Below are 11459 nucleotides of genomic sequence, written 5' to 3'. Positions count from 1 at the left end.
ATAAATCTACTAGTATGGCTACTGTCACTGCTATTGCTGCTGTAGAAGCTCCTGTCCCATCTACAGTTCCTCCTATTGCTCCCACAGACAGCGCTTCTCAGCCCTCTCAGCCCTCTCAGTCCTCTCAGCCTTTTCAGCAAACAATTGTTGTTAGACCCGGCTTCCTGGGCACCAGGGCACTCAGGGGTAACTGCGCTCCAATCGCATCAACTGGAGTGTTCCCTCACTGATGTCCTGGGGCCTCAGTACTAAAGGACCCAAAACTGGATAACCAAGTACTCCTCTCCAGCACTTGACTCTCTCAGGGTAGCGAGACAGAGCAGTCCAAGGCTTACTCAAGGAGGTGAGGTGGGGTTAGACATTCAGAATACAGTGTAAACCGTACCACCAGCTGATAAACTCAATGTCCAGTCAGTGCTTTACTTTTTATAAAAGAAAAGTACTTTAATACACATAAGATAATTATTCTACACATAAAACTAGGATAAACAGTGAAAACCAGAAGTCTCTACAACCCTCTGGGGCGGAGTTCTGACCCCAAACAGTATTATAGCACCTAGACGCCAAGCACTATAAAAACACAGTTAACATGAAAACACACAGTAAGCATTGCATATTACAGATCATGTTACACAGGGCTGTTCTCATTCACAAGAGCAGCGGTTCCCAAACTGTGCGCCGCGGCTCCCTGGTGCGCCGTGAAAACTTGCCAGGGGTGCCACGAACAAATGAGCACACAGTTTGGGAATCAGGAATAAATAGTATGGCACATAAGGCGGCAAGGGAGAACAGACGACTGCCGACGGCCTGAGTCAGTGAGGCTAGTCACGGAGGAGGCGCCAGCCGAACTGATAATGCTGACCGGCAGGGGGGCGACAGGTCTGTTACACGGAGGCATTATTTGACCCAGGAGACCACAGCGTGGGCCCCCCCTGAAGTGAAGACCAGCGCTGGCCTGAGTAAACAAGGAGGCCTGGAATTGAATGAGGGAGCTGGCTGAGAACTGAGGAGAAAGGGCCCAGTGCTCTTAGTGCTCTGAGCAGTAGGCAGTGCTGAACGCCGTTGGAGGAGGACTGTGGAGGGATGGGGCCTAGCCCTGAGGGAATTGTCTCGGACTGACTGCCACACATACGCCGTCCCAGTGCTGCAACTTGGCATGAAGTAGTGGTAGCGGGACCCTGTTTCTCCCCTCATTGCTAAGCTACATCTGCTCGTTAAAGGGGTCACTCCCCTCTTCGCATCTTGCCCGGATCTTGACGAGGTGTGCTCCACCCTGGGACATGGCCCACAATAGACTGCAGGGCCAGGGCCAGACCAACCAGGTAATGAGCTTCGGGTCCGGAGAGAAGGCACAGGGAATGTGAATGAGGCTTGGATCTGGGCTGCCCCTATCTATGTACAGTGCTGTAGAACGGGCAAAGGAAAGCTGGGCTGCCTGTCCCAGTGTGTAATTTGCAAAAAATCGAGCCACCCTGAAATCTAGTGCTGAAGGAGGAGGGGCAAATTCGAGGCTGTGCATGGCGGCCCAGTGCAGACCATAACTGCCAAAGGTGAGCTGTGGGAGAGACTTGGAGAGTGTGCAAGACCTGCTGCAATATCCGGGGGTGCAGCACATAAATTTCTTAGGGTTGCTACTGTTAATATACCAGATGCCAGGGCTCACCTCACTGGGATTGACAGAGATCACCAGTGTCTAAGGAACATCAACATAGTCAGTCTGGCAGGTTCTGTGGCCCCAGACACATACCAATGGTTGCCCTGACACTTCTTTCTGCGGTTGTTACCCTTCCTCTCTTGGTGAGACTGCATACCCAGGGGCACATGATAGCCTGGAGAGGTGCCAGACTGGGTGTCATTGCTGGTTGTGCCCTACATGCGAGAGGGGTGCCAGTATCTGAGTGTGGTAGAAGTAGTCTGTGCAACAGGAGATCGAGGCCAAATTGAAAGATAACATAGCACATTGGTATGTCGACAGTATTGGGGGCTCAATACTGGCACAGACTTTTATCAAATTGGCTAATGTGAAGTATGGTTAGCTAAAAGAGAACATAGGCTGAGTTTACTCACATATCTATACTGTACAGTATCTTGTCTGGTAAGCAAGTGACCAAACACCTGACAAAAGAGGAGAAAAATGGAAGTGCGCCAGAGGCCGGGCTTACATCCCCGCCACCCGTAAAATAAAATGACATAATGGGGAGCCACGGACAACTGCCAATAGATAAAGGGAGCCACGGGTCGAAAAAGTTTGGGAAACACAGCACTAGAGCCTTGATATCAAACTTTGTATTGAAAGGATATAGTTTCAGCATATGATGCGAAGTCAAATGGTCGTGATCAGCCCCATAACCCCCCACCCAAAGCAACAGAAGTGCCCTCCCATTGTGAGTGAGGACACCGCTCTAGTGGTGTCAGGGATCTGATCAGAGGTGCCGGATGTCTTGGCACAGTTTACTGGAGTCCCACTAGTCCAGTAGCCACTGGCTAGCTGAAGAAGGGTAGTGGCTGGGCAGAGTGCCAGTTCACCCTGATACCCTCAGAGTTCACAAAAAGAAAGGTGGGGTCTGCTTCACTGGCCTCTCTTCCCAGTTACTGCTTGTACAGGCTCCCACAGCGCAAGGGAGGAGCCTAGAGGGGATTTGATCTCACCTTCAAAGATTAGAATCAAGCATCCTCCTCTCTCTCTGGCTCTCGTCCTGTGCTGCAAGCTTCTTTCCACCAGCCTCTGTGATGTGCTGTAAGCTTCCTTCCCACACCTTTGGTGATGTGCCGCAAGCTTCCTTCCCACACTGGGCAGCTGTCTGTAATTTCCTTGGTCCAAAGCGAACGCTCATCCAAGCCTCACAAACAGCTGGTCCTTAATGACCTTCCTTCCAGACCGCAGTGAACAGAGTCTTATCATCTTTTTTTTTAAATTATTTTTTTATTGAGAGTTCAAATATAGCAATACAATGCAATAGAAATCCAATTAACACAGTACGAGGAAGGAAAATACTGAAAAACATTCATACAAATTGTCGTTTTAACATTTAAGTTATAAAGTGCAAGTTTGTGTAAGAGCAGACAATTAGTAAACTGGTTCAAATAACCAAATGATTTTGTTTAGAATTGAAAGAATACATAGCATACATATATAATAAATGTTTTCATGTTTTCACATTTAAAATTCCAAAGCTAAGTTCTAAAGTGCAGCGTGCGGAGATAGAACCATCGTAATAGACTAATAAATATTTTCAATAAAGCATAAATCAGGTTAAGTAATAACAGGAGAAAACTAAACATCGAACACACTCCAATATTTATCATATTTTTTGAGAGCCCCTGATCTAAGGGCATATTTTTTCTCCCTACCCTGGATTCGCTGTAATTTTACCTTCCATGCCTGGAAGGATGGGACAGAATCTGTTCTCCAGGACTGTAATATAAGGGATTTAGCTATTAGAGAAGCTATAAAAAGGGGCTCATCATATTGGGTGTGGAAAGGAGAGCAGCCTATGAGGGGAATTAGGTCGTTGAATATAATATTTGTTTTAAGGACAATTGAAAGATATTTTTCTATTTCCTTCCATAAAACCTGGATTTTTGGACACTCCCAGATAATGTGTTTCCAAGTGCCTTTTTCTTCACATCCAAAGCATTTGTCGGCTACGAGGGGGAAGATATCATGTAAAAAGGACGGGGTTCTATATATTAACCATTTATTGTAGAATTGCATACGTTTAAAGTTTGCTCCTCGAAAGATGGTTTTATTGAATTTGTTTATTTTGTCCCAAACCTGTTGATTAATTATAATATCTTCCCTTTTTTTCCATCGTTCAATTATCTTGCTGTAAAAGTCCTGGTCCTTACTTTCTATTAATATTTTAATCCAGATACTCATTTTCTTTTGTGTTATATTATTAAGGGTAGTGGAAATATTTTCTTTGTGGGATAAATTTCCTATATTAAGTTCCCTACGTTTTGGACATATCGTAATAAATGACCAGTTCAGAATTGTGTGCGAGTGAATTAACTGGCTGTAAATTTCATCCCAAGATTTCCACCTATTTCCCGATAGGAAGTCTTCAATTTTTTCAAAACCATTTTGCTTCCAAAGAGTTATTATATTTTTGTCCATACAACCTGCTTCTCCCAGGCTAAAATTCATTAAATTCGTCTTATTACTTACATTGGGTAAATCATAAAATTTTAAGAACTGAGTTTTGACCTTAAAAATCCACTGCAAAGTTTTATATCGTACTTTTTTTGGGTCTTTCGTGGTTCTAACCGGATCATAGATTTTCAATTCCAACAGCATCCTTTTCATAAAAAAATTGTCTGTCTCATGGCAATCTAAGGAAAAAAAAAACCTATGACTGTAATGTGCAAAAGACGCAAAATAATATTCTTTAATATTTGGAAGGGACAACCCACCTTGTGTGGAGGATAAATATAAAGTGCTCAGTGCAAGTCTAGGGGATTTTTTTGCCCATAGGAAAGAGGAAATCAGAGCTTCTATTTTTTTAAAATATGAGGCCTGGATTGCGCAGGGAATCGCACTAAAAAGGAAATTAAAAAGGGGTAATACCGACATTCGAATTAGCGATGCCCGCCCTATAAGAGACAGGGGTAGTAGATTCCAACGATCTAAAAGTGAACCCACCTTTTTTAATAGAGGTAGAAAATGTAAGAAGTAAAGATCGTCTAGGCTATCCGATATAAATATACCGAGATATCTCTTTGGACCCGTGTTGTATATCTGCCTGAATTCAGGAGCTAAAGTGTCTGTAGTGCAGTTGAGTAGGATAATTTCTGTTTTGTTTACATTAATTTTGTAACCCCCTAGCTTTTGAAAGTCAGAGAAGATTTTTAGAATCTTCAATTGACTTGAGGGTTTAGAGTCTAAAAAAAGGGCAATATCATCCGCGTATAGTTTTATATTTGTCATTCCTAAAATTGGGGCGGTGACAGCTTTGATATTCCTAATGGCAATCGCTAGAGGTTCAATAAAAAGTGCAAATAAAATTGGGGACAAGGGGCAACCTTGTCGTGTGCCTCTAGTGACCTCACAGGACCCAATGTTGGTATTATTGAGGATAATTTGTGCCCTAGAATTCATGTACAAGTGTCGTAAAAGAGAGATAAAAGCATTCGGGAAATTAAAACTATGTAAAACTGCAAACAGACAATCCCAGGAGACTATATCGAAGGCTTTCTCCGCATCTAAAAACCAAATTTGAGCCTTAACCTTGTTAGTTTTAAAATAGTCTAGCGCCTCCAGTAAAAATGTAGTATTAGAATGGAGATGCCTGCCTGCAATAAAACCGCACTGATCATAAGCTATTAGTGATCCTACTAGTTTATTTAATCGGTTTGCTAAAAGTTTAGTAAAAATTTTATAATCTGTGTTCAGAAGGCTAATCGGTCGGTAAGAATTTATATTTTCCTTGTCCTTTCCCTTTTTAAAAATACTAACCACCACCGCTGTGTGAAAAGAGTCTGGTGGGGGACCTCCTTGAAGTAAATTATTAATTAATTCCAAGAATTCTTTACGCAATATTCCCCCAAATTTTTTAAAGAATTCAATGGGAAGACCATCCTCACCATTGGTTTTGCCATTGGGGAAAGATTCTATCACTTCATCTAGTTCTGATAATGTGAAATCCTGTGTGAGGTAGTTCTTGCCCTCAGCATCCATTTTAGGTATTTCCAATGGCTGAAGAAAATCTGTGATAGATTCAGGTGTGGTCCCCGCAGATGCTTGATATATCCCCTCGTAGTGTTTTAAAAACAGCTCGCCAATGGCAGTGGTGGTCTTAATTTGATTTTTAGTGATGGAGTCAGTTAACTGATCTATTCTGTTGCGAGCCTGCTTTTCTTTAGATTGCCAGGCCAGAAGCTTTCCTGTGTACTCACTCTCCTCATAAATGTTTTGTGCCTGAAAATTACTATTTGTCTCACCTAGTTCATAATAAAATTCCTTCATCTTACGCTTCGCCTCGAGCAGATTGTGGCTGGAAATCTGGGATCTAACCCTATAATGCTCTTGGGTAGCCTGGGACAGTTCAGTTTGAAGTTTGATTTTCTCCTCCCGTTTTGCCTTAAGCTTGGGGATCTCTTTAGATGTGATTATTCCACGTATAGTAGCTTTGAATGCATCCCAGATTATGTTTAAAGGAGCTGTACCTCTATTCTGTGAAAAAAATAGCTCGATCTTTTCATTAATGTCAGTGCACCATTGTTGGTCAAGGAGGTTGAGTTTGTTAAAAAACCATCTATTTATAGATCTTGCTTCATAATTCCCCAGTTTGACCTCCATGCAAAGAGCCGCATGATCCGGAAAGGCATTGGGTAGGTAATCGTAATTATATAATTCTAGGTCGTGGGAGGACAAGAAAAAATCCAGCCTTGACGCAGAATTATATTTTGCTGAATGGCATGTGTACTCACGCTTGGTGGGATTCAGATTACGCCAATGATCAATAACGTCAAGATCTATCTTGCAGCTTTGGACAGCTAATGAGACTTGGGGTTTATTCTGTCGACGGTCTTTCTTGGAAGAGTCCAATCAAGGGTTTTGTAATAGGTTAAAATCACCCCCCCAAATTATTGGTCCAGAAAGGCCGGTTAATGCCTGCTTAACCTGTAAAATAGGTTGCGGGTCGTCCAAAATAGGTGCGTAAATTGTGGCAAGGATAATGTTGACATTATTTAATTTACCATGTACGACTACCCATCTGCCTCTAGGATCTATGCACGACCCTTCTAGGTAAAAACCTAAATGTCTTCCTATTAGAATAGAAACTCCTCTCTGGGCCAACCCTGCAGGAGCAGATATGTTATAGCCCGTCCAGTTTTTGAAGAGTTTAGCTGACTCTGCCTGATCTTTGTGATGGGTTTCCTGCAAATAGATGACATCAGGTATTAGATTATTTAACCAGCTTTCAATAGCGTTCCTCTTACGGACGTTATTCAACCCATTAACATTTAATGAAATAAATTTCACCATGTCATTGATGTTCTGGATATTGATCATAGCCCTCAAATAAAGTGCACGAGTGCAGAATTAGCAAATATGCAAACATCAGCGACAGCATGAAAAACTGATAAGTAGTACTAATATATAACAATGAAGAACAAAAGTAACAGATATTCATGGGGAAAATCATGACAAATCTAAAGTTCAATGTGCAAATATGCAAGCGAGCAGCAAAAATGTAAAGTGCTATCTGAGGCGACCCATCATTCATTGCACAAGACATGAAGATAGAAGAGATAGCAGCTTGGTTTGGAAAATTTAGATATTCAAGACATTGGACATAGCCCCTAGCTAAAGTGCAACTATGCGGAATAAGAGAACGTATAAACAGCAGCAGCAGGATGGATAAATGATAACTAATAAAAAAAAATATATATATATATACTAAAGAGCAATAGCAGCAAGAATTCATAGAGAATTTCATACAAATCTGAGTTTCCATGTGCAAATATGCAAGCTAGCGACAAAAGTGTAGAGTGGTGTATGAGGAGATTTGCCATTCATTGTACTAGGCATTAAGATAGATGTACAATAGAGTACCCTTGTCTGTACAAGGTATGCAAATAAGCAGCTAAACAATTAACAGAGAAAAAAAATAAAAATTTGCAATAAGTTTGAGACTCCTCCCAGAGCAAAAAATGGGCACCTATATTTGTAGGATCTTGTCAATTTATCGATATCCAGAAATGAGCCAAAGTGACATGTGCTAGAGATTAATAAATAACCTTCGTACCGTAGTCATTAAAATGTGGAAAAACATATTGCATTTGAACTCTCTTTTTTTCCCCCATGCGACACCCCCCTTCACCCCCCTTCCCTCCCCCCCTGAGTGGACGGAGACCCCAGAGTCCCACTTCCGTCCTGCTCTGTTGTCTCTTCCTTTTGGATGCCATCTCTTTGCATCCTTGTGTGCTTCCTGTTTCCAACAAGTATCCGCCGTACATTCGTGATTAGTGATAGATTCAGCAGAATACATCAACTTGATTTATTATCCCCCAAGGCCGTCAAGTAGTGTCTGAGCTTCACGTAGGGCCGTGAATATAAAGAATTTTCCTTTAACCAAAACTTTAAGTTTTGATTGCTGCACTATCATAGCCTGGGCTCCTTTGCTCTATAAGGGGTCTATGAGCTTCACAAAGTCTCTGCGTCTGTGAGCAGATGCAACCGACATATCGCCAAAAATCCTGAAATTATTCACCCCCTCTGCATTGAAAGTTCTTTTAGAAAATGCGGTATTTAGGATTTTTTCTTTTACCCTAAAGTCTGCAAAGTTGAGGAGGATTGTACGGGGGAATTTTAAATTACTGGGTTTATGTGCAGGGACTCTGTGCGCCCTTGTTATAGTCAAATCACCTTGTAGCTCAGGGATCGCTTTTTTTAATAATGAATCTGACCAGCTAACTACGTCCTTGTCTTCAAGGCCCTCTGGTATGCCTACTAATCGTAGATTCGATCTCCTATTGTAATTCTCAAGGTCCTGGAGTTTTTCCTCTAGATGGGTTTTCTCTCTGTTGGCCTCCGTAAGATTTTTCTGAATTGTAGACAGTGAGTCCTCTAGAGATGATATTCGAACTTCGGCTTCAGAGACCCTCAGAGGAATGGTCCCAAGGCACTCTTCCATCTTCGTAAGCCTGCTGTGTAGAAGTGAGATTTCCTGAGCCTGAGATAATTTGAAATCTCTTAATTCCTGGAGAATCGTAATTAAGATATCTTCCATCTTATTTGCTTTTGTAGCACTCGGGAGAACGAGCAAGACATCATCCTGGGAGGTCAAGGACTTCTCTAAACTTAGGGCTTGATTCGGAGCTGTCGTAGTTTGCTTATTGCCTGGGGCTAGACTGGAGACTGCACTTGTGGACAACGACGGAGGGGGGACCACATCCGAGGCAGAAACCGTTGGTATAGGCAACGCTGCTACTCCTTCCAGCCTTGCTGCCCCTGCGATGTTTAGCACCGGAGTCTTCTGTGGCGACTTTTGAGTTGTGGGGCTGCCTGCTCTCCCTGCCGTGTTGGAGGACACCCGTTCTATAGTGACTCTTGTACCCCCTTGATCTCTCTCCCCTCGTGAAGGAGTGCTTGAAAGTTGACCCTGCTGACCCTGCTGCAGAAGGGGTTTTGAGAAGAGAGGGTGTTGTTTGGGGGTAGATCGACTCTCAGGACACAAAGAAGGGGACGTATTAGCGGCCTTAACCGGTTGGTCCACGTTGAAACTGAGAGACTCACCCACTTGGGAGCTAGGAATTTCAGTCAGGGTCCTGTTTTTGAGGATTTCAATGGAGCGTCGTCGCTCGGCCCTACGCTCAGCTAAGGAGCAGTCTTTCTCTCCATCCCCGCCACCCGGAGTTTGTGCAAAATGAATATCCAATGTCCTGTTTTTGGTTCCCCCCGCCTTTACGTTGGACCCCCTCTGGTCCGATTTTTTACCCTTATCTCTCTCATTTTCCTCCCCCTTATCCCCCCTGTCGCCGGCAGCGTGCAAGCTCAATTCCGCTGACAGCTCCGACAGAGTCAGGCTCTCTGCCTCTTCATCCTCTTCACCCTCTTCTTGTTCATTGTCCTCGTTGATATCATTATCTTCCTCCATGTGTTTCCTTAATACGTTATACTTGTTTTTTATATTTTGATCATTAAGCTCCATTACTTTCTGTCTTAGAGCTTGTTGTTGCTTTTTCCTTCTGTTTTTTCTCTCCCCCCTTATAGTTGATGGAGAGCTAATCGGAGTAGGGAGCTTCACTTCCTTTCCCAGCTCTGGCTTGAGCTGTTTGCCCCTTGCTCTTGCCGCCATCAGGATTCGTAGGTCGCAGATCGCAAACGTATGTTTTTTTTTTTTTAAAAGAGTGCCTCTGACTTTGCTCAGGGGAATTAGAAAATTTTGAACGGGGATTTTTCTTAGCAGTGAGAGAGTGAGACAGTGATTAGCTCCCCTCAAAGCAGATGTAAATGCGTAACGAAGTTACAATGGTACACAAGCCAGCCTAGCTCCTTTACTCTCCTTTACGCCATTAAAAGTTCAGAAGACAGCTGTGCGCAGGTTGATGAAAAGATTGCGGGGGGTGTGGTACAAACAAAGCGAGTGCGAGCTGGAAAGAGCCCTGCCCAGCGCGCCTTACCTCGCAAAACAGGTCAGACCAACAATCTCCCCCCGACTCCGGTGCCTCACCTTCACTTACAGGACCCCAGCGTTCTCTTGCTGCTCTGGCTCACTTCCAATTGCTGCCAAATGCTTCCAAAATGCTGCCAAATGCCGAGCAGGTTATGTCGGGTCAGGTCACTGGGTGGTGCTCTGGGCGGCGCTCTTCCCTGCCATGTCCCTTGGAAGTTCTTGCTGCAACCACCGCAGCTCAGGGGCTTAGGGGCTTAGGGGCCGGGGATGGTATCCCGGTCTGCGCGCTTCACCCTCCGTAGATTCCAGCCCAGAGTCCAGAGTCCAGAGTCCAGCTTCCCCACTGCCTCAGAGAAAACAGGGGAAGTCCAAGCACCTCTCCAAGTGATGAAGAAAAATCAGCGCTGCTCTCGTTGCCGCGCTGCAACAGCTCGGAGTGCCTCGCGGGACCCCACGTCGGCTCCAATAGACGAGAGACAGCTAGCTAACAAGGCAGCTAGCTAGCGAGGACAAAAGGGGGTCTGGAGCATCGGGAGCGGCAGTGGCAGCGTTGCGGCGGACATGGGCGTATCCGAGGAAGGGGGAAACAGGAAGCACAGCGGCAGCGCGGGTTGGTCCGCGTCAGCCGTTCATTTCCCGACCGAATCACAACAGAGTCTTATCATCTGTCTTCACACCAGCGGGGTCCGTGCCTGGCTATCTTCTCTGTCATAGCCCAGTCTTTGAACAACAGCTGACCACTCAGGCCAGACTTTTATCACCTCTGATTGATAGGCTCATCCAATCAGAGGGTCTGCTACTTTTTACACCTCCAATCACAGACCATTCACCGCGTGTTCAATGGATGGGTAAAGCATGTAGCAGGTCGTGTTCTGGTATCAGGCTGCGCCACCCTCTAGAGAGGAATTTTAATTAACTCCAGCCCAGGAGGCCCTGACAAGTGAGGGAGGGTCCTATCCACACAGTTAGTGCAGCTAAACCCAGATAAGAGCTGAGGGTCTCCCCCAGCCCACCAGGCCTTTCCAAGGAAATAGGGAGGGGGACGGGGGAGCTGGGATGTCCAGCAGGACAGCTCGCATTCCTCACACTGGCTCAAATCACCATTCTTCCCCTGTACACCCACGGGCTCTCAAACACACATCAGCCAGACAACGGCAACAGGCCCACAGGCATGGCAAACTGCACAGACTTGGTCAGGAGGGTGCGTAGGGACTCACCCCTCCTGACTATAGATTTATTGCTGCCACCACTGTCAGTCTACCACAGCCATAATAGAGAGGGCAGTAGCCACTCTCTGAAAAGTAGGGGTGCACTAGGCATGCCCCCTCGACCTCAGAG

The sequence above is a fragment of the Lissotriton helveticus genome, chromosome 7 (genome assembly GCF_964261635.1).
Source record: "Lissotriton helveticus chromosome 7, aLisHel1.1, whole genome shotgun sequence".
Classification (NCBI taxonomy): Eukaryota; Metazoa; Chordata; class Amphibia; order Caudata; family Salamandridae; genus Lissotriton; species Lissotriton helveticus.
This window is presented reverse-complemented; position numbering follows the sequence as displayed.